General features: G+C 50.8%; 1 protein-coding gene across 1 annotated transcript in view; it reads right to left on the minus strand.

Moving 5' to 3' along the window:
- Positions 1-23,120, minus strand: part of PTPN3 (protein tyrosine phosphatase non-receptor type 3) — a 108,975-nt gene extending 85,855 nt beyond the window's left edge. The window contains exon 1 of the mRNA XM_039240748.1: positions 23,053-23,120. The gene's annotated coding sequence lies outside the window, so the exon portion shown is untranslated. The remainder of the gene's footprint in view (positions 1-23,052) is intronic.
- Between the last annotated feature and the right edge of the window lie 206 nt (positions 23,121-23,326).

Here is a 23,326-nt window from a genome sequence, read left to right on the forward strand (position 1 = left end):
CGACCCCAAGATCAAGATCTGAGCTGAGATCAAGAGTCAGATGCTGAAATGACTGAGCCAACTCGGTGCCCCTCTTCATGTGAATTTTTCTTTTTTTAAATTTATCTTTGAGAGAGTGAGTGAGCAGGGGAATGGCAGAGAATGACAGGGAGAGAGACGCAGAATCTGAAGCAGGCTCTGAGCTGTTAACACAGAGCCCGATGTGGGGCTTCAACCCAGGAACGGTGAGATAATGATATGAGCTGAAGTCAGACGCTTAACCGACTGAGCCACCCAGGTGCCCCATCATGAGATTTTTAAAAGTTTTTTTTTTTTTTAACGTTTAGGAAAGGTTACCCGGGTGCAGTGCTACACCGCGCCCCTGCCCCAAATCCCCCAGGCCTCTGATCCCCCAGGGCTGTATGCAGCACACGCGGGAACGCATTTGGGGTCTATGCAGCACGGGCTGCAGAGCAGTGAGAAGCGTGGGATGTGGCCTCCCCCAGGTGAGGCTCTGAACCATGTCTGGTGAACTTCTCCCACCACGAAGCCACCTCGGTGAACCCAGAAACTCCAGAGGTCGGCAAGCCTGCCTCCTGGAGGGAATACGCCGGAGGACACACTCCAGCCCTTGGAGCGGCTGAACCAAACCATGTGGAGGAAAAGGGCTCCAGGACGTCCGACCAGACAGACAAGCTGCCCCTATATCCTCCCAAAAGCTGGCCAAAGTCCCACACTGGACTAGGACTTCAGTTTCAGACCCTCAATCTTGGTTATAAGTACTCTCAACCCTGAGTACTACTTTGGCAAGGGAGTTCTGGACCAGTTACTCAGTACTCATTTACTGTGCACCTGCTGTGTCAGGCCGGGGGGCGGGGTGCACAGAGGCGCCTGAAGTTTCAAGATCTAAGGGAGATGAACGCCCAGGGTGCCAGGGGAGCTGGAGGAGGGGTCCCAACCTGACTGGCATGTGCAGTGGGACCAGGCCACAAAGGTGTCCGGGGGAACCTTGCAGGATAAAAGGAAGTCGACTAGGTAGAAGGGGCTTCCAACACGGCAGTGCATGTGCAAAAGTCAGGAGGGGAAACACATTTTAGGAACTGCAAGGAGAGAGATTTAGCAGGAGTGTCTCAGGAATGACTGGTATCCTAGAGAGATCTCAGGGAGCAGAAGATTTGGTGCTTCAAAAATCCAAGCAGCCGTCACACAGGATATGGTGTGAGGCTATGAGGTCAGCAGCAATGGAATCACACGTAGGTTGGAACCCTAGTTTAACCCCTTAGTAGCTGTGTGAACTTAGAAATCACTCACCCTTTTCCTTACCAACAAAACGGGGGAGGGGGGGGTTTCTATGCTCTCCAAAGTTTTAAGCATTGAATATGTCTGCAAATCCACTGGCACCTAGCAGAGTCCAATCAATGGTACTTATGACTACTATCCTTAGACTGGTTTGTTTAGACCCCCAGGGTGCAAATGGGTAAAGGATGAAAGAAACAGATTTCCCTTTAACAGAAGGAAGAGCTTTTGAACAGTCAAGGCTGCACAAATATGGAAGGGACTGCATCAGGAGAGAGACAGATCCCTGTCAGTAGAGGTGATCAAGCAGAGAAGCCGGAGAAGGCCTTTGGCGAGGAGGCTGCAGAGGGCGGGCCAGCTCTGGAGGGGGGCGGGGCGGGGATGGGTGTCCCCTGAGCTCCCAAGACCAAGACTCCACTATGACGTCTGCTTCCACAGTGCCAAGGTTAAGTTTCTGTACATGTAAGCCGCTCAAAGCAGCACTGTTCCAAATGGGACTCCTTATACACAGGACTTCTCATGGGAAAGAATTCTAAATGGGTACTTCATTCTTGAAAAAAAACTAGAATGGCCCATCACTGAAACAGGGGATAAAAGAATATGAATGGACAAAAAGCAATACCTAAGTTTCAAAATATAGACAGTAGAGTATGTTTTACATTGAGCTATTTTCACCTAAAATTGAGTTACCAGTCTCTTTCCATTCTCCCTCTAGATGGTTCTAAGAGGCCCCAAATGGACTGGAAAACAGGATGGAATAAATTTACTCTATAGGGACATGAGTTGAGTTGCATAAACTTTACAAAAATACTGTGCTAATATTTGCCCTTGGGGCCCAGACACGCCCATTTGGGTGTCCGTCCATGCTATTTCTATGCTGGGCTCCAGCCCCCATCCCTTTATAGCTAAAAGCAGCAGAAGCCTTCAGAAAGGAAAACAGCTAAAGTCACTTTGAAAGGCTTGAGATGTGCTAATCGCAACTCGTCCCAGCCAAGAAGCTGGAATCTCACAACAGGACCATCCCGCCAGCTTCGTCCCTGCCAACGAGTCTGAAGCCAGGGGGAGCCTGGCCAGAGAAACCCAATCCTCACCACCAGGAGCCCTCGCCATGATTTTATCTCAAGGAAATCCAGAAAAATACCGTCCAACCCTGAACCCCTCCCTCCTCCACCTCTCGTCGCTGAAAGCATCACCTTATTTGTCACTAATCAGCCAAGGTACTTGGGAAGCCACTGCTCCATTTTTCCTTACTTTTCACTGGTTTTCTTTCAATTTTCCAGCCAAGAGCCCTTGGAAGGCTCCTTCCAGCTTTAAAATCCCCTGCCAGTAAGGTTGTAACCTGAGGGGCCATCTCCAGCCTCTCTAGAAAACAAAATAAGACGTATTCTTATGTAGCCTAGTCAGACTTCCAGGGCTTTACGACTTGGTGAGATGGAGTCAGAAGATGAATGAGAGGAAACTGCATGGACTCTACCAAAGACAGAAAGGAATGCCAAAATGCTAATCGGAGTAACAGTGTTGAGGAATATTTGAATGCAAATAATGTATCTTGTAGCTGCCACTGTTACATTTGCTCCTAGTGAGGCCTTCCCTGTGCTAGGAGTCAGGACTACAGAAATATAATCCAGTCTCTGCTTTCAAAGAGCACAGGGGAAGAGTGACACCACTGGCGGGGGGCTCCCGGTGGCCAGGGCTCGTTGGAAGCCTGAAGGAATAAAACAGACCCAAGTTCCAGTCTCTGCTCAGCCACTTCCAACACAACAGGATGTTGGTCAAGTGAACTCTGAAAGTCTGGTTGCCACACATGTCAAGAATTCAGAGGAGGGGCGCCAGGGTGGCTCAGTCGGTTAAGTGTCTGACTTCGGCTCAGGTCACGATCTCATGGTTCGTGGGTTCAAGCCCCGCATCAGGCTCTGGGCTGACAGCTCAGAGCATGGAGCCTGTTTCAGATTCTGTGTCTCCCTCTCTCTCTCTGCCCCTTCCCTGCTCATGCTCTGTCCCTCTGTCTCAAAAATAAATGTTAAAAAAAAATTAAAAAAAAAAAAAATTCAGAGGAGCAGTGCCCTCCTGCCCGGCTCATGCACACACTCACCACCAGCTGCTACGAGTACTGATGCGCCCATCCTATCCCTCCCTCCTAGTCCCTGGGTCACTGTCACCCCCGGGCTTCCCGTCCTGAGGAAGAGCCAAGGGTCCTCCAAGGTTTTAGAGGTGTCTAAATACTCTTGCACCCATTACTCCTGACTCCATTCACTCTGACTGAGCCTGGTGGGCAGCATTCTGCTCCCATCTTACAGATTGGTAGACTAGACTCCAAGAGCCATGCCTGAGTCACACAGCTGGACTCCAAATGGGGCGATGATCCCAAGCTCCATGCAGGCATCACACACCTGCCCACTGAGTCCACTGGCCCACATGACTGGGAAGGAAGATGAATTACAGGTGATTCACTGGAGGGGAAAAGGCCCTACTTAATCACTACTGTCTCTGTAATTTCCTGACGAAAGGTATGTTCTTACCTTTCGAGATAATCTTTGTAAACACTCCCCACAGCTCACATGTTGGTAGATTTCCTCTTAAGGAGGAAATGGTCCAGAAACCCGTCACCCCCCCCCCCCATTTAATTCTGCAATATCAGAAACCTGAGTAACGACTTGGGTATTTATTACCGTATTCTCTCTGCTCTAAGATGACACAATTGAATTAACAGGTGTTTCAAGAAACCGTAATGAAAAATTTATAGGAAAAGTTTAAAGTACCCTTGGATGGCCCAGGTCATGCCGATTAGAGAAAAGTTAAAATGCGGCGCACATCTCTCAGCATTGAGGAAGCCTAGTAAACTACTTCCTCTTGTTTTGTTTTGGGCTGGAGTGCGTGCGCATGACACCTGAAGTCGAAGTCTCCGGGCAGCCACCCCGGGTTAATTATTAGCAGTGGGAGAACAGGAGTAGGTCACCTCATTTCTTGAGGCCGGGCGCTCAGCTTGGCCTGGGGCCTCTCCGACCCTGTGACCAACGGCCCTCTCCAGGGAGATCCTGAGAGGGGCACGCCTGCCCCAGAGCTGGCCAGGTCCCCCCTCCACTGCACCGGCCTCCAGGGATCCTAGGACTTGGAAGACTCATGACAGAAGAGCCCAGCCCTCAGAAGGCTGGACTTCTCAGTGAACTTGAACTCAACTAGACCTTTTTTCCCTCACCTGCACAAGAGGTCCCTAAGCCGAGGATCTCCTGAGGACAGCCACGGGGTGGGGCACCTGAGGTGTGCCAGCCACACAGCATCTAAACCTTGCTGTTCTTACCGGGGGAGGTACGCAGGCCATGCAGAACCTCGCTCCGGGCTGGGAAAGATACATCGGCTCCAATCACCCACACGGAGCTGGCGCTGGAGGGGAAGGAGAGGCCAGGAAGGCAGAGGAGCATCCGCGCAGGGTGTGCTCTGATCCGTGCACATCAGATGACACACGCCAGCCCACGGTGTTGTCTGGATGGGGGGCATTTTTTTTCCAAGCTGTACTCGTTCCTACTATCCCACTGTGAAACATCTGTCCCAGTATTTCAAACACTTCACTAGCAGTTTTTGTTGCTACGGTTTACCATCTTTCACCTGTTGAAACCATAACTGTGGCTCGGTGTCCAGATGATTTCTAGTGAGTAGGGCTCCAACTTCCAAAAGATCCCACTGCAATCATGAAAAGGGAAGAAGGAGCAAGGGACCAAGGACTGTCACAAGTGTCAGGAAAGCGGGGCCCAGGGGAGCCTTGCTTCAGGGCAAAAGCACCAGAGATGTGTGGCCGCAAGGTGACCCAAAGGGGCTAGGACCCCCACCCCACCCCTCTGGGAGGAAAATGCAAAATAGGCGAGCAGGGAATTGATGAGGATTTGGGCAAAAACACTAGATTTTCTCTTTTTGGTCTTTTCTACCAGACAGGGCAATCCTTTTATCCTTGGGAAGGACAGAATTAATAGGGGACCAGAGGGCATCTCCTATGACCCACACTCCACACCTGTCACCTCGTTTGACTTTGACGTCAAAAGAGAACGAGGCTGAATGCGGCAAGGACGGTGCCTGAGGTGACTTGGGGAGCAGGGAAATCAAACCCAGTGGCTCCTGGTCATGTTCCTCCTAAATCTCAATTTCTCTCGGTCTTTCTTATGGTGAAACAAACAGAACACAAAACTTGCCATTTTAAAGCATACAATTTGGGGCGCCTGGGTGGCTTAGTCCGTTGAGCATCCGACTTTCCCTTAGGTCATGATCTCGCGGTTCATGGGTTCGAGCCCTGCGTCGGGCTCTGTGCTGACTGCCAGCTCAGAGCCTGGAGCCTGTTTTGGAGTCTGTATCTCCCTCTCTCTCTGACCCTCCCCTGCTCACGCTGTGTCTCTCTCTCTGAGAAATAATGAAAGAAGGAAGGAAGAAAAGCAAGCAAGCAAGCAAGCAAGCAAGCAAGCAAGCAAGCATACAATTCAGTGGCGTTAATTACATTCACAATGTTGTGCAACCATCACCACTACATCCAAAACTTTTTTTGACTCCAAACAGAAACTCTGCACCCATTAAGCAATAGCTCGTTATCCCTCTCCTCCCCCAATCTTTGGCAACCTCGACTTCGTCTCTGTGAATTCACCTATCCTAGGTATTTCATATAAGTGAATTAGACAATATTTGTGCTTTTGTGTCTGGCTTATTCACTTAACATAATGTCTTCAAGGTTCAGCCATTGTACTGTGTCAGAATGCCAATTCTTTTTTTTTTATTAAAAAAATTTTTTTGTAAGGTTTATTCATGTTTTAGAGACAGGGAGACAAAGAGTGAGTGGGGACAGGGCAGAGAGAGAGGGAGACACAGAATCCGAAGCAGGCTCCAGGCTCTGAGCTGTCAGCACAGAGCCTAACGCAGGGCTTGAACTCACAGACTGTGAAATCATGACCTGAGCTGAAGTGGGACGCTTAACCGACTGAGCCACCCAGGCGCCCCAGAATGCCATTCCTTTTTAAGACTGAATAATATGCCATTGTACAATGACACCACATTTTGTTAATCTATTTGTCTGTTGGACACTTGGGTTGTTTCCCATTTGGGTATTGTGAATAGTGCTGCAATTAATATCTCTGTGCAAGCATTTATTTGAGCCTGTTTTCAATTCTTTTGGGTATATATCTAGGAGTGGAATTGCTGGGACATGGCAATTCTATGTTTAGCTTTTTGAGGACACCAGATTTTTCTACAGAGGCTGCACCATTTTACATTCCCATCAGCAACAGAAGAGGGTTCCACTTTCTCTACAACTGTACCCATACTTTGTATCCTTTTTTGATTATAGCCATCCCAGTAGTTGTGAAGTGATAGCTCACTGTGGTTTTGATTCGCAATTCCCTGATGACTAACGATGTCAAATATCTTTTCATGTGCTTATTAGGCACTTGTAGATCTTCCAAGACATGTCTATTCAAGTCCTCTGACCATATTTTTAATTGAGTTATCTTAATGTGGGTTGTTGACTTATAGGACTTCTTCCTGAGTAAATCGTTACCAGATATAGGATTTTCAAGTATTTTCTCCTAATCTGTAGGTTGTCTTTTCTTTCTTGATAATGTCCTTTGATGTATTAAAGTTTTTAATTAATTAATTTACTTATTTTGAAAGAGAAAGTACAAGCAGGGGACGGTTAGCAAAAGAGGGAGAGAGAGGATCCCAAGCAGGCTCCACACTGACAGTGCAGAGCCCTATGAGGAGCTTGAACTCACAAACAGTGAGATATGACCTGAGCTGAAACCAAGAGTTGGACACTTAACCAACTGAGCCACCTGGGTGTCCCCAAAATTTTTAATTTTGATGAAGTCCAATTTATCTACTTTCCTTTTGCTCGTGTTTTCTCATCTTAACCAAGAACCCATTACTAAACTCAAGGTCATGAAGATTTACTCTTCCCTCCACACCGCCCCCATGAATTTTATGACTTTGGCTCTTATATTTAGGTCATTGATCCATTTTGAGTTAATTTTTGTATATGGTGTGAGGTAGGGGTAGGGGTTTCCCTGGCCTTCCCCCCCCCACCTTAATTTATTTTGAAAGAGAGAGAAAGAGAGCGAGCGAGCACATGCAAGCATGGGGGGGGGGGGCAGAGAGAGAGGGAGAGAATCCCAAGCAGTTTCTATGCTGTACAGAGCCAGACCTGGGGCTCGATCCCACAAACTGTGAGATTGTGACCTGAGCTAAAATCAAGAGACGGATGCTCAACCAAATGAGTCACCCAGGTGTCCCTGTCCTGGCTTTTCTGACCAGGGTCCCTCCCTACCATGGTCCTCTGGCAGAGCTAGCTAGCAGTGCTGCACTAGACCATGAACTTCATGAAGGCAGAATCTAGGTCTCTTAGAAATCACCACCATGGTGCAGGGGTGCAGGCAGCCCAGCGTCTGGTACTCATTAGGTGCTCAAAAGTTGGAAGCTGGATGGATAGACAACTGAATGGCTGAGCTACTAGGGACAGGCTCCACCCCACCCACTTACCACGACTGCAAGCACCCACAGCTGGCTGCACAACTCTTGTTTGTAACAAATAAATGACAGGTTAAACTTATTAAGAGCTAAATGTCTATCAACAATTCATTTACAAACTCCAATCAGTTAACTGAAAATGACCCAGGATCTAACTAGAGAGCTAACGGAGCCCCAGCCCTGGAAAGCTCATCATTTCCTCACCAATCTCCTAGCTCAAGCCCCTCATGACACAGACGAGAAGATCCAAGAGCCAAAAAAGGCCAGGACTTCCCAGAGCCTGGGTCTCAACTCCCAGAGTTTCCCCCACCAAATGCAGCCCTCAGTGATCACCCACTGTAGACAAGCAACAAAAAGCTATGAGGTTAGTCTGAACGACTTCAAATGGCAGCAGTGGCCATCCGGCTCCAAAGCCTCCCAGTGAAAAAGTGAACCCTGAGTCCCTGATGCCATGATGCCCTAAGGACCATCACCTGCTCTCCCCGCACAGCACCTCACTGCTCTCACTGTGCCCCCTGCCCGTTCCCAGGTTATGCCAAGCTCCTTCCTACTGCTGAGGGCTTACTTCCCTCAGACATCCTCCACTCAGCTCTCTCTCCACGTGTCTGCTCCAGTTCTACCTAACAGCGAGGCCTTCCTGTCACTCTTTATGTCCCTTACTCTGTATTTCTCCTTACCAGTGATCACCATCAGACATATTAAATATTTCTGGTCTCCTCCCAATTCCCACATCCCTTACTCCTAGTGCAATGGTGGTTCCTCAAAAGGCCAGGACTTTATTAGCTAACGGCTGTATGCCTCACATCTGGACTGGCGCCTAGCACACATGAGGTCCTCGGTAGATATCTGTGGAATGCAGGAAGACAGGGTAAGACGGGGAGCACCATTCTCAGTGTTTACCATACCGCCAAGCATTACACAGGGAGAGTGCAAACTCATGGTCAGCACTGAGTTACGGAGGCCTGCAAGTGTACTTCTGGACCCACGGGGCTGGCCCTGCTGACTGGGGCAGACAGGGCCTGGACGCTGTGTGTGATCAAACACTCCCAACCGGCTCAGTCAAGTCTGAGATGCCGGCAGCTGTCCGGCTGCTGACCTGGCCACCGAAAATGGACTCTTCCACTGGCACTTAATAAATGCTCGCAAGCTCACGCAGGAACAAAGGAATAAACAACTAATGTACACAGGGCTGACACCTAGACTCTGAGAAGGCCTGTGTCAGCAGTAAGAACAGGTCACCCCAACAATGCTGGGAAACGGTCTAATTCCATTTCTAGGAACCCACTGTCAGGAAACAGCTAGACATGAAACAGTCATTTGCGGGACTGTCCTCTGAGCAATACTTCACATTGAGAACTGCACCCAAAAAAGCTACCTTCCAACTGGACCGGGCCCCGTTAAATAAATCACAAAAGAGCCACCCAGGAAAACTTCATAATGGGAAATACTAGAATAGTTAAGTAAAAAAGGCTGGTTATGAAATTGTATCTACCGTGAACACAACTATTTAAGGTAATTAATTCTAAAGGAACTCAAGATCATAAATACAATTGATAGTTTCTTCATATCCTTTCAACCTTTCTGTATTTCCTGAATTATAATGAGCAATAATGCGTTTGAAGAAAAGCAAACTGATAAAACTTAAAAAAAAAAAAAAAGGCTGTCACCTCATATTGTACTGGCCCCCACGGTGTGTAACTACGTAAACCTCTGTCTAGCCACCTCCTCTCCAGTTTCTGCGTTCACCTCACCCTGTTTCTCCCTCTTCCTCTGGCTCCAACTGCTCGCCCAACTCCACTGCCAGCCCAGCGCTTGGGCCTGGTCAGCCACGCCTGCAACCACTACCCCCCCCCCAGCCCCCACCCAAATCCCACTCCAAGGCTGAGCTGTCCCACCCAACACTCTCCCAGCCCACAGACCCCAGGCTCGCTCCTTCGTCCCAGCTCTGAGCAAGTTACTGAACCTCTCTCTCTCACTCTCTCTCTGAGATGCCATTTCCAACTCCGGGAATTCAGGCTGACCTCACTCATGGGAGCCCCTGAAGGCCCAGGGAGCTAACGGACCCCTACCTTACAGGGAGCAAGGACCCCCCCCCCCAAGGACTTCTAAAGGGGAGGGTGAGCATGCCAATGGCTGTGTGCTCTGACCCTGCCTTGTGTTGAGTCTCAATCTGCTGGTTCTACCCAGGCTCATGAAGCTGGATTTCTTTATCCTCTACCTGCCTACGTCTGGGCACCTGTCCTTTCCTGAAGGGAAAAGAAGCAGGTGTGCTCTTGGATCTCAGATCAACACAGCGGTTGCTTGGCTGAAATTCCCATCTCCCTGGTCGGAGCCCAGCTCTTGCAGAAAGCGGATGCCCAGATCTCCAGCAGCCGCCCCACCTGAGGCCTCATTCTATCTTCAGAAGACATTCCCGGCATTTTACTTAAGTTCTTGATGCCTCCTTAAACCATCCCCCCTCCTCCACACCAGCATTCTCCCACCACCTCAGCTCAGTGCTTGCTTCTACTCCTTTAGTCAGCGATTTCCATGTTCTTCCCTTGTGACCCTTCTGCATTCATCCGCCTCTAACGCCTGAGGTACTTCAAGAGCCCCACCTGCGGCCAGGCTCCGAGGAACCTGCTGGGCTTCAGGTGCGTCAGAGGCTGTTTCAGCTTCCTGCTCTCTGGAACTCATCAGCTGCTCAGAGACAGAAATGCATAAATAATCTAATAATCGCCTTCCAGTGTGGTTAGTGCTGGGAGGACAGCTGTGTGCCACTGGCTGCTGCGGCCCTGTCTAGGCTGTGACCACAGCTCAGCCCGGGATGAAAAATGCTTCGAAGGGCATTCTTGCGGCAAAGCTAGACCTTGAAGGACGAAGTATCAAAACAACAAAATCAAATCAGTCCATACTTATCTCAAAGCCCTCAGGGTCCCCTACTGCCCCTCCTCCATCATCACCCTCATCGGATTCCAATCTGGCTGCCACTCTGCAGACACCTGGGTGCACCTGCCGCTCCGAGGTATCCCCACAGAGCAGAGTAGAAAGAGGTGCCGCTGTGCTTCTTTTGTTTCTTCTGTATGTTCTTCTCCATGAGCCTCCTCCTGACTGTGGTCAAAGTATGGCTTCTAGACAGCGGCCTCACCATCACCCGGGCGCTTGCTAGAAAGGCACACTCTCAGGCCCTGCCTCCTGATCCTCCAGGATCTGTGTCTTCTCCTACGCATGTTAGAGTCTGAGGGACCCTGCTCCCACTCCAATCCAGTTTCCCTCAGGGCTTCAGCTTTCCCCTTCCCACTGCTGCCAGCTGCCATCTTCCGGTGCCTCCGACATCCACGCAACGAGCAGCCCGGCCTCCAAAGCGCCTGCCTCCTCAGCTCCAGGGACCTTCATGGCCACCCCGGCGCGGCACCACCTCAGCTTCCCCTGCCCGGGGCAGCACGTGCACACAGCTCCCTCCAGCTGAGACCTCTGGCTCCACCTGTGGACACATGTCACCATGGTCCTTCTGTCGAGCTTACTGAGAGGGACAGATGGCAGGCAGCAACTGACAACCAGCAGCTCCTAATTGTGTGCCGCTGGGAGAAGCACTCGTCATCATGGAATCTTCCCTAGACCTGAGTCGGAGATACTTGTCATTCCCAGAGTGGAGATGAGGAACCTGAGACATCAGGAGCTCAAGGAGGTCACAAAGTTGGGGGGTGGGGCACAGAGACGACCCCAAGCTTACTACCTGTACCAAGAGATGACAATGAGCCTTGCAGAGAAAACTCTGGAGCAGGGGGCTTGGAGCTGAGGCAGCCCATCTGCACTGGGCTGGGACCTAGAAAGGAGGGGCCAGGAGGAGAATAAGCGGGAGAGGAGGGCACAGGCCAGGTCACAAAACCCTTCGCTGACAGACTACAGAGCTTAGAGTTTCCAGGCGACAGGAAGGTAACCAAACTTTGGAGCAGGCTGGTCAAAAATGGCCACATCTTTCCCTGACCTCTATTCCTGCTACTGCTAGGAACTGGATTCTTCGCCTTGTGACACTTGCTTCCCTGAGCTTCTGGGTGTGGTGATCACAGACTCTCCCAGACCCTTGGGCTACATCTCCCTGCCTGCTTGCCCACAGCCCTCCTCCTGAGGTGAAAGCGCCCTCCCCAGAAGGGCTTGGAGACAGGGGCTCCCCTTCCAACCCAGGGGTGCACGTGGCACATCAAACCATCAATTTCCACCATCAGCAACTCTTAGAGGAAGACCCGAGACTCCTCCCCTTCAGCCAACATCCTGAGAAGGCCCTGGGGATGGAGCTGAGTAAGAACAGTCTCTGCCTTTGCAGAAGCTTGTAAGAGAGAGCCTTGACCCTGAGTATGTACCTCTTCAAGGGGAAAACATTCTCGTGTCGCCTGTACTTTCACACACCTGGACCTATTTGGTAATCCCTAAGAACTGAAGCCTTTCTTACTCTTTGAAAATGTCTTTAAGTGGCAAGTAATCACAGCAACAGTGAATCAGCCGTTAGGATAGAAAAAAGATTAACTGTATAAAAAAGAAAAAACTTTAAAATAATGTGTAAAAATTCTTGCATGATTTATAGGTTGAAAATATGTTGGTAGAACTTTATTTGTGAAACAGAGATCTAGTCTAGAGTCTGGCTTCTCAACGTGTGGTCTGTGGATCAGTCTCAACACGACCCAGGGGCTTGTAACAAACGGAGACTACAGGACCCACCCCAGACATCCTAGAAGCAGAATCTGCATCTTAACACTAAAGCTTGAGAAGCCCTGGCTTAGAGCATATGGCGTGCGGGGCTGGGGTCAGAGACGGGAAAGGCCAGATGCAGCCCACGGAGAATGGGGTGACCTTAGGTGCTCTCGTAGGGAACACTTTCTGGCAGGAATATGAAGGGGGTACAGGTGGGAGGGGCCTAACAGGGAGGAGGGAGGAAGCAAAAGTAGAGGCAAAGGGGAGAAGCACGAGGAAGCACCCAGTTTTAGTAGGAGTGGAGAGGGAGGGCGGGTTGGAGGAGGAACTTCTGAGGTGTGAAGGGCAGGATCTGTCCAGAGCAGGTGTTGGGGGGGTGAATGAAGGGTGACTCTGGGGTTTCTAAGCCGGACGACTCATCACTTAAGGAGAGGGCATTTTTAAGGAAGACGGTGCAGGGGAGGGGCCATGGACACTCATGGAAGAGGTGTTCAGGTGTGATATACGTAGGAACAGAACTGCCCTGAGGCGACCGGGCTGGAGACACAGACCCGTGAGCCCCTGATGATGGGATCAGAGGAGTCCACCCAGGAAAGCCTGCAGAATGATTAGGAACAGAGGATAAAGGAAACAGGATGGGGCAGAGGGGAAAAGGGCGTCGGAGCACATCACAGAAGCCCAGGTATGAGGGAGGGGCAATCAGACAGCCGCACAGAGACCCAGTGGGCTGAGACTTGAGAACCAGCCACTGGTCTTGACAACGGAGCAGTCTCTGACCATCACGGCGAGGGCAGTGTTGGTCAAGGGGCAGGTGAGGGGATGCCGGGGTACATGAAGCAGAGTCTGCTATGCAAAGCTTAAACACCCCGCCTGAGGCTGCAAGGCCCAATCAATCAAAATGATGTCTTTTTCATAGCAGCATTATTTGCAATGGTCAAATGGTGGAAGCAAATAAGTGTCCACTGACAGATGAATGATCAAATGTGGTATATGCATTCAAAGGAATATTATTCATCCCTAAAAAGGAAAGAAATGACACGTGCTACAATACAGATGAACCTTGGGGACGCTATGCTAAGGGAAATAAGCCAGTCACAAGACGACAGATAGGATTCCACGTATGTTGGGTAACTAAAGTCATCTAGTGTCCAGAGACAGAAAGTAGAAGGGTGGTTGCCAGGGGCTGAGAAGTTAGTGCTTAATGGCTCTGGGGTTTCAGTTTTGCAAGATGAAGATGTCTGAGGTGCACGGGGGTCAGAGCAGCACACCAGTGTGAGTCCACCTAATGCCAGTGCGCCGTACACTTATGTGCATTTTACCGCAATTTAGAACAATTATGCCTTCCATTATCTGCACAGAGGATCGGAACTCCCAGAACTGAACTGTATGTCTGTGTCGAGAGAGGAAAGCGAACCTTTTTTTCCGCAGACGACTGCTCCGGCAGGCCTGGTGGCGGAAGTGAAGAGAGTACCTGGGTGGTGGCCCAAAGGTGAGGCAGGGCTCGGGGAAGGCTTTCTTCCCCCAGGGGATGGGATGACCGCCTTCAGCCGGAAGTGGAGAGGCAAGCCTGAGCCAAAGCAAAGGACACTCATTCGCTCCGACTGGAGGAGAGGAAGAAAGAGGAGAGGAGCCAGAAAAGCGAAGGGGAGGGTGGAAAAGGTGAAGAGGTTCCCACCAGATGGCACCTGAGCATCTCAGGACCCCAGGCCTGAGGTCAGGACTCACACCCTCTGGAGAGCCCAGTGAGGACAACAGGGAAGAGACCTGGAGGGAGTGAATGGTCGGGGGGGGGGGGGGGGGCGGGGGGGGGGGGGGCACTGGTGTGGGAGTAACAAGGGAGCACTGGCTAGACGGCTGGGGCGGTAAGGGAGGGCGGGGTGGGCGGAGGACACAAGGGACTGCAAGGCACAGAGCACTTGTCTGAAACTGTCACTTGAATCAAACTGTCCTTAAGCCTGAGGTGGTGGTCCTCAACGGAGGGCTCCTGGTCTCTGGAGCAGCAGAAGCACCTGAGGGCTTGTTAGAGATGCAAGTTTTCAGGCCGCACCTGAGTCTGATTCAGACTCACTGAATCAAAAGCTTTGGGAGCGGGGACCAGCAGCCCATGTCTTAACAGGTGACTCTTGTGTGATAAAATTTGAGAAACACTATACTATAACAATTCAGCGGAAGATGCATATCGCTTTTGATATGAAAGTGGAAAAAAAAAAAAAAACTCAGCCTAGCAACTTCCACATAAAAGAGCCAGAAATGCATAACTGCTTCAATGCCAATGCAACTTATTTCTATAGTTAACAAAACCATAGAAATAAGCAGTCCATCTCATAAACTTCCTTAGATGAGATCTAGAAAACACACCTAAGATCTGGGGTTGGAAATGTGGGTATGAGGCCCTGCTCTCCAACTGAGTACCTGTGTACCGTGCAGCATGCCACATGCCTTTCAGGGCCTCAGTTTTCCCATCTCTAAAAAGAGGGAGCTGCAAACAGTTCTTTCATGGTCTCTTCCAGCTCTGACATCGTGTGATTCTTTCTGTCCTATAAACAGTGGCCTCCGACTAAGTACTTTTACATAGCTGTTGCCCCGACAGAGGAGAAAGAATGGCTTTAACTAGTAAAGCATCGTATCACAGTTAACTAGAAAACCGTTTCCAAATTCAGTTAAGTGCTGATATCTTGCATTCTGAGAACTAGAACACTCCCTCACTCACTGGCTCTGCCATTGAAACCACCAATGCCTATAGTTATAAAAATACCGTGCTGCACTGGCCTGTGTTCATGAAGTCCACATGACCGGCATGCCCTAGAAAATATCTCCCAAACTCCACACTTTTATCCTACAAGACTTTTTAATCCAGGAAAGCAGGGTTTGCATTTTTTGCTCAGCAGAAAATGAGTTAAAGAACTGTACTATACAGATCCCAGGGCCTGCCCCCTCTGACCCAAGTGTCTGGGGACACGGTATTGCAAGTCTAGGCTTCCTGATAAATGGCCCATATTGACCTTGTTACCGGAATCCCTAGACGCTGGTTTCCTGCCTCGTTTCTCTGCATCCAAGTCCCTGTCTACACCTGCTGGTCGTCCAATGCTCATGCTCTTGTGCCTGGGTCCCCGGTGCCACCTGCTTCCCTGCCTCTGCCAGAGGCCAGTAGCTTGGTTCTGATCTCTGGACTAGTCTGAGAGAGGGAGGGATGTGGGTGTTTGTGCAGGAAAGGCAATGGAAGTGTGGGTGCCGGGGGGGGTGGAATATGATAAGGTCTAGCAAGATTCTGGTCTCCCACCCCACCTCACATACACAACCCTGGCTCTTAAATTCCATGAGAATTTACCAGTGGGAAACACAGCTGGCCTGTCTGTCCCCCTTGTACCTCTATCACACACCCAGTCCCTAGGTATGTAAATGACATTCCAGGCTCTCCCAGTCCCTGTAGTCCCCAAGGCAGGAAGATGCAGGGGAGGTGTGACCACCACAGGTACTAGAGCCAGGAACAGGGGTGAGGCAGGCAACACCAAGTTGTGTTTCTATGCAGGCAGAGGATTCCTAGTGCTAGACGGCTTTCCAGGCTGATCTTCAACCTCAGAGTCACACTTGGATAGGGTGACCACACCTCCTGATCTGCCTAGGGCAGTCCCAGTTGAAGCTACTTCATGAGATGCAATTATTAATAGCCTCATTCTTATTCTCAAAATGTTCTGGTTTAGATGATGAATTCTCATTGCTTTACTTGTGGGCTAAGCCTGCAAGGTTAGAGTCATGGACAGAGAAGGCTGCTGAACACTAGGAGGGGCCTCCAGGCTGAGTCTCGCCCCTCCTCAAATGCTCCATTCTCCTCTCCAGCCCCCCGGTGTCTGCTTGTACACCTTGGGGGGCCGCGGGCTCACTGATGAAGCCTCTCTTTTTGGGGGAGAAAGCTGTGTTATAAAAATAGCCAGAGTCAAACCTGTAAAATCCTCCACCTTATGGGCTCCTCTCTCAATAAATATTTACTGAGTGCATTTGATGTTCCAGTGCTACTGGGGGCACATGGGTGAGTTAAAATAGACTCATACTGAAGGGCATTCTATAAAATAATGGGCTTGTACTTTCCAAAAATGTCAAGGTCGTAAATGGCAAAGAAAGGCTGAGTAACCGGCCCAGTTTAAAGGAGATTAAAGAGACAGGATGACCTTGTGAAATGCTTGATCGGGGGTTTCTTTGCTACAAAGGACACTATCAAGACAACTGAGTAAAGACCTATAGTTTACAGTATTGTTTCAATAATGATTTCTCGATTCTAGAAATTGTGCTGTATTTATATAGAACAATGCTATTGTTTTCAGGAAATACACTGAAGTTTTTTGGGGGGAAGGAAGACTCTAAATGACTCTCCAGGGATTCAAGAAAAAATATATACACATAGAGAATAGAAGAGAATAAGTGTGATAGAACGGTAACATTTGGGGAATCTGGGTGAAGGGTATATGAGAGTTCTTTGTTCTCTTCTGAGAACTTTGCTTTATGTCTGAATGAGGTCAAAATAAAAAGTATAAAGAAAAAAAAACAAGTCTAAGAGACAGGTTCTTTCTTTTTTTTTGAAAAGAAAGCAATGGACCCTGACTTCAGTCAGCTCACCATGTGGCTGGGGAGACAGGTACTAATACAAATAATTACACTAATTAACTGCAAAATTGCAACTGCAGAAGAGCTGTAAAAGGAGAGGGATCCAGGGGCATGGGCGTTTAACAGCAGGCAGTTTTCCCCAAACCGGATGCAATCACGGGCTAACACCCAAGGCAGGAGTGAACTGGGGAGGTGGGCCCTGTTCCAGAGCCCCTGTGGTGGGTGACGCAAACAGGGGCCAAGGCATTCCCACCACGGCCTGTGGGAGAACCAACATCAATCTCGTCTTTTATTCCTTTTTTAAAAAATGTTTATTTATTTTTGAGAGAGAGAGAGAGATCATAAGCGGGGCAAGAGCAGAAAGAGAGAGAATCCCATGCAGGCTCTGCGCTGTCAGCATGGAGCCTGATGCAGGGCTCGAACCCACGAACTGTGAGATCGTGACCTGAGCTGAAATCAGTCGGACACTTAACTGACTGAGCCCCCCAGGTGCCCCTCATCTTTTATTGTAAGAGCAACAGCAAGTAAAGACCCCAGTGAACAGGCTGCAGGTGAGCAGGTGGGGGGCGGGGAAGCCTCCGCTGCAGCGGCGGTGGTGACTGCGGTCTGCAGGTGGAGCATCACAGATTTTTCTCTGTCCCCTGACACTTCAATTTTCTACAACAACCACGTATGTACTGATAACCAGACGAGGGCGGGGGTGTGCTGGCGGGAGCACGGCGGGCTCAGGCCGTCACATCTGCTCTGCGGGCCTGCTAGTGGTTAGGGTGGAGGGATGGCGGACGGAGCTGGTGTCTGCTTCGCTCAGAAGCACCCCGCCTACAACGAGGCTGACTCACCATAAGGTGCGGGGGGTCAGGTCCCACATCCCACTTCCAAAGTCAGCCCGGTGCCTCTCATCCCACAGCATCCAGCTGGCCACGGCCCCTTTGGCCCTGGATCCTGCCCCTTGGAATGTCCCTTGAGCTCTGAGCACTAGGACCTGTAGCCCTGCCCCAGGAGTGGGCCATTACTCACCCACAGAGACCCCCTGGCATTGAGCACCTCAACAAATGATTATTTATTTGTCTGAAGGGTCAGGGGTCTGACCCAAAGGGAAGGGACCCTGTTCTGTGTGCCAAATTCTGCCCTACTGGGTTTTCATTTATTAGCTCCTTTAAAAGGGTCCATTTAAAGGAAACAGGTTCCATTATCATCCTCATTTTATAATTAACTGGTTTGTCTAGGCACAGACTTGGGTTCACATCTTGGCTATCCTACTTATGAGCAATGTGGCCTTTGGGTGGTGACTGCATCTCTCTGAGCCTCAGTTTTTCTCACCCTACCAGTAACGGGCTGGTAGGGATTAACAAGATTCTGGGGCTAGAAGGTACTATTTATTCCCTTTTGAGGTGTTGAGAGGCTCAGGACAGAAAATCCACTCCAAACTACACATTGCTTAAGTATTTACTAAAAGCTTCTGTATCCTGACAATAAATCACGGGACTTGAATTTTCCAGGACTATCCCAATTTCAAATCCTCTGTCTGAACTTTCCACATAAAGTATTAAAATGTCTCAAAAGTTCCACTCTCAGTATCCAAACAACACCTCCTAGGCCTCCTCTTACACACAGAAGCAGCACATTCTTTTTCGGACTACAGATCCCAATCTTTGGTTCAGAAAATGCAGTCAGCAAGGGCGCCTGGGCGGCTCAGTCGGTTGAGCGTCCGACTTCTGCTCAGGTCATGATATCACGGTTCATGGGTTCAAGCCCCGCGTCGGGTTCTGTGCTGACAGCTAGCTCAGAGCCTAGAGCCTGCTTCAGATTCTGTCTCCCTCTCTCTGACCCTCCCCTGCTCTCTCTCTCGCTCTCTCTCAGAAATAAATTTTAAAAACATTAAAAAAGAGAGAGAGAGGAGAGAAAAGAAAATGCAGTCAGCGGAGCCCTGCTGGCCCCCTGACGGAAACAGGGTCCTGGCAGCCAGTACTCCATCCCGACTCAGAGCTGGTTGTTTCCCGTCGCACTGGTGTAAACTGCAGCCAGAAGGGGCCAGACCATGATGACAGCATCACCCACAGAGGGACACAGACTGGTTAGATGAGCTCTCCCCTCACCTCCCTACCAAGCTGCTGATACCCAGGTAGGTTAGGAAGCACAGCCAGAGGGTCGCTCCAAGGTTTCAATGAATGAGTTCATATTTAGAAAGCAGTCAGAACGGTGCCTGGCAGCCGGTAAGTGTCATGACAGTGTTTAATAACTAAACACAAAGGCATCCCTGGCAGAAGGCGTTCATGCCTCCAAGACAACCCACAAGCATCACTCCTATCTAGGGAGAACAAGGGGAAGGGACACTTACCCCTGGCGTTGAGTGAGGCTGGGCCTTCTTACAGACTCGGGGGAGCACCCTGACTACAGGAGGTAGGTCCTGCATTAGCCAAGGTCAGGAGGCTGGACCTGGGGAAGAGTCACCAGTCCTGAAATACACAAGGTCTCTTTGTGCCTCTGAGCCTTTGCGTCTGCTGTTCTGCCTGCCCCCCAAATGCCATCTCTTTCTACCTTCAAGGCTGAACTCAAATGCCAACTACTCATGGTGTTGCTTGATGCCCATCAGAATGAATGGCTGGCTCCACTGGTCTCCTTTGCATCTGGCTTTATCGTCTTTTAAAGCAATTGTGAAACAGATACATAAGATACAGAGCACGTGTGCACAGGTGCGTACACACACACACACACACACACACACGTCATTGTCTTCCCAATTCTACCACACATCCTTTCAAGATAAGGGTTCAGCTTTCAACTCTGTAACCCTAGGGCCTAACACACACAGCTCACTAAGTGTCTGAATTTTCTGTGAAATCTGTGCTCTCAGCTGGTCTTCACCTGGAGGCAGCAGGTGATTTCGGGTGCACACACAACCAGAAGCTATGTAGACCCAAGATCTCTGATCAGATTTTAGCCAGGGACCTACCAGAGCATCTGCTTTCATCCCCTCTTCAGGAGGATGAAAGGAGACACCTGTGAGACCAGGATAGTGTGGACAGTCACCGGGTCCTGGCCTGTCTCTAATAGAACTAGTAAGAGGAGCCCAAGCTTGGGAAGCCACATCGGCTGCCCAGCATCCAGTCTGTCAAGGCCAGGGCAAGAGCAGAGTGCCTTAGGCATTCCAGCCCCAGCAACAGACCTGGGAACAGAGGAAGAGGGATTGATTGGCCCTGCTTTCCAGGAACCACTCCTGTCTGGTGGCAGGAAGATGAGCATTGGGATATTGGTCAGAGTCGCAGGTCCCCTCCCCACCTACCACAAACCCTGAGGGGAGGGAGGGGGCGGTGGTATGTGCATTCTGGAAAACGGATTACCTGATGTGCCTGAACCCACGGTTCAGGAGGTCACCCTTTGTGCTCTTGCTCCTGGCCCCAGGCTACCTTTGCTAGCTCCGTTTCCTCAACTGCAAGAGTGGCACAGAACACTGAAATTAAACAATGTATGTCAAACCTCCCAGTTCACAGTCAACAATCGAGGAGGTGGTCCCAATCTGAAGACCAATTAGCAGCTGGGAGCCTCAACTTCATTTGGGGGTAGGTTTTGTCTCTGACCAGGTTCCTGACACTTGAATGAGGTTTAAAAGCTACGAGAATTCTCTATGAAAAAATGTCAAAGGCGGGCTCCGAAACAGGAATGATCAAGCAGTGACGGTGCCCGAATTTGACTGTGTTAACTTAGGTCCTGTCCCAACTGTCTGTCCCTGGAGACCTGCTTTCTCCCCCAGGGAAGTTCCCCCAGGCACCCTGGGTTTGCTGGGGTCAGCTGGCTATCTCAGCATCCCCACCCAGCACTGCATCTGATATACAGAAGCAGCTCAATAAAAGCTTGCTGAACGGAATGCCATTCGGAAATGCCTTCGGTAACTTGACCTTTTACATTCCTTAGCTAATGTCTAATTTGCATATGAGTCCGTTTCAGGAGATGGCAAATCACCAGACAACTCAGGATCAATAGGGTATGAGACATGTTTTATTCTACCCTAATTCTCTGCAAATTGGTATTCCATTAACTGTATGTGGGATTTATGGGAGCTCACTATGAACCAGAATATTTAACTAGACCGACCTACTCTCTGTCAGATAATAGTTTACCATTGTTAATTTTCAACTAGTCAATCTCAGAAAAGTTTCCAGCTTCCAATTTACATGTTGATCTAATCACCAGGCAAACCATCTATTTGAAAGTCTCTATACAATACAGGGCACCCTCTTGCAGAAGAAAAAGATCTGCCTTTGGAAGCAGAAGACCTGAGTGATATGCCACCCAGGCCATATGCTGCATAACTGGGTGCTCAATTTCCTTATTTGTAAAATGGGAATAGCACTAGCCTCATGAGAGAGTTGTAAAAATTGAAGTGAGTTGATGCATGTAGATGCACTCTCTACAGTTCTGTGAGGCTATACAAAGGTTAAAGATGAAATTCTTGAACTCAGGGAGGCTACTGACAGCGTATGGCAGTTCTGAACGAGGAGAGGAGATATTCTGGTTCCCAGGGACACTTGGCCATGGCTGGAGACGTTTCTGGTTGGCACAATCGAGGGAGAAGGACTGTTACTGGGATCTGCTGGGTAAGACCAGGAATGCTACTACGCGTGCTGCAATGCACTGAGCAGGCCCCACATCGAAAAATCCTCCAACCTCAAATGTTAACAGTGGTGAGGGTAAGAAACCTTGATCTAAATAAATAATCAGGAAAGTCGGGTACGGGAGCTTTTCAGAACAGAAATCCTCCTAACCAGACTGTACTTCCTCGTATCATCCCTTTAAACATTTGTGAGACGGATCATCTTGCAAAACAGCTCTTTTGTAAGTAAAGCCGCACTGCCAACTCCTGGAGTTTCTGAACGTACAAAACTGCTTTTTAAATAAGATGCTCTCCGATTACAATTCGGCTGAATTGTTTTTCCAAAGCCCTTGACTTCTGCGTTTCTCCAGGGCACAAAGGCAGGGGTCGGTCACTCTGCCACTAGGCCCTGAAGATACTTTGGTAATTCTAATTTCCTGGTGAAATGGGAGCCAGGAGGGTCTCTAAACGAATTAAATTCACATCACGCCAACTGCTCCCTTGCTTTGTGCCGGGCACGGTGCCAAACACCTCCACATAATTTATCCTACTTAATCCACCCGACAACCGAGTGAGGTGGGCATTATTACCGGCTGTTTGCTGGGGAGGAAATTGAGGATCAGAGAAGTTAAACAACTCGCCCAAGGTCACCAGCTGGCCAGGGTGAGTCCAACATGAACGGAGGTCTCCAGTTTCCAAGTCACAGGCTCTTTCCACACGCTCGGAAAACCCAGGTGTCAAGTTGTCCTAACTTCCCATGAATTTTTAACGCAACCGCAACTTCTCAATAAGTTTAGGTTGCTGAAAATGGGAATTGCCGGGGGGACTGGGCGTTCTCACACACACTCCCCCACTGCAGATGTCTCACCGCAGGTACCTGATAAATGATTCCATATCGCCCGCGGAACGGGGAGGATTTATTGGCGCTGGAGTCCGTGCCAGGCCCAGAAAATGCCATCTTTGAAAGCCGAGAGGCGGATTCGCCCTGGTAGCCGAGAAGGTCTGGCCGCCGCGCTTGGCTGGCTCCCCGCGGGCTGTGCGCCCCCCTCGGCGCCCGGGGCTGGGGTCGCCGCGGCGCCCTGCCCTCCGGGGTGGCCAGCCGCGTCCACCCCTGCCCAGGTCGGAGCGCACGCCCACGCCCTGCCGCCGCCGCCGCCGCCCGGTCCCGGCCGCCCGCCCGGGACCGAGCCCCACCCCGCCGCGCTTGCTCCTTCCCGCCGCGGCGCCGCCAGGTGAGCGCGGCCCGGGCGCCCCCTCCCCGCCCCGACGTGGCGCCGGGACCCCGGGGCCGCAGCGTCCAGCAGCCCGCCCGCGCGCTCGCCGCGCGCCGGGGACGGGTGGGGGCGGGGCGGCGCCGAGCGAGCCCCCAGCCCCCGGGAGCCCCGCGCCCTGCCCCGGCCCGCGGGGGTCGTGCCCGCCCGTACCTGCAGCATCCGGGGGCGCGGGGCGCCCAGGTAGGTCGCGCTGGCGGGCGGCGCGGAAGCTCGCTCGCGGCGCGACCTGGCCGCCGTCTGAGCATGCCCAGTGCCGCCCGCGGGCGGCTCCCGCCGGCCGGGCTGGCCGCGACGGGCCCGCGCGCCGGGCGGGGGGCGGGCGCCCGGGCCGCCCTGCGGGGCGCCCCTGCTCCGCCCCGGGCTGGCGCGCTCGGACGCGCCGCCCAGGGCCACCGGGGCGCTCCTGCGGAGCTCCGGGCAGCCC

The sequence above is a fragment of the Hyaena hyaena genome, unplaced genomic scaffold (assembly GCF_003009895.1).
Source record: "Hyaena hyaena isolate Hyena2069 unplaced genomic scaffold, ASM300989v1 scaffold_6, whole genome shotgun sequence".
Classification (NCBI taxonomy): domain Eukaryota; kingdom Metazoa; phylum Chordata; class Mammalia; order Carnivora; family Hyaenidae; genus Hyaena; species Hyaena hyaena.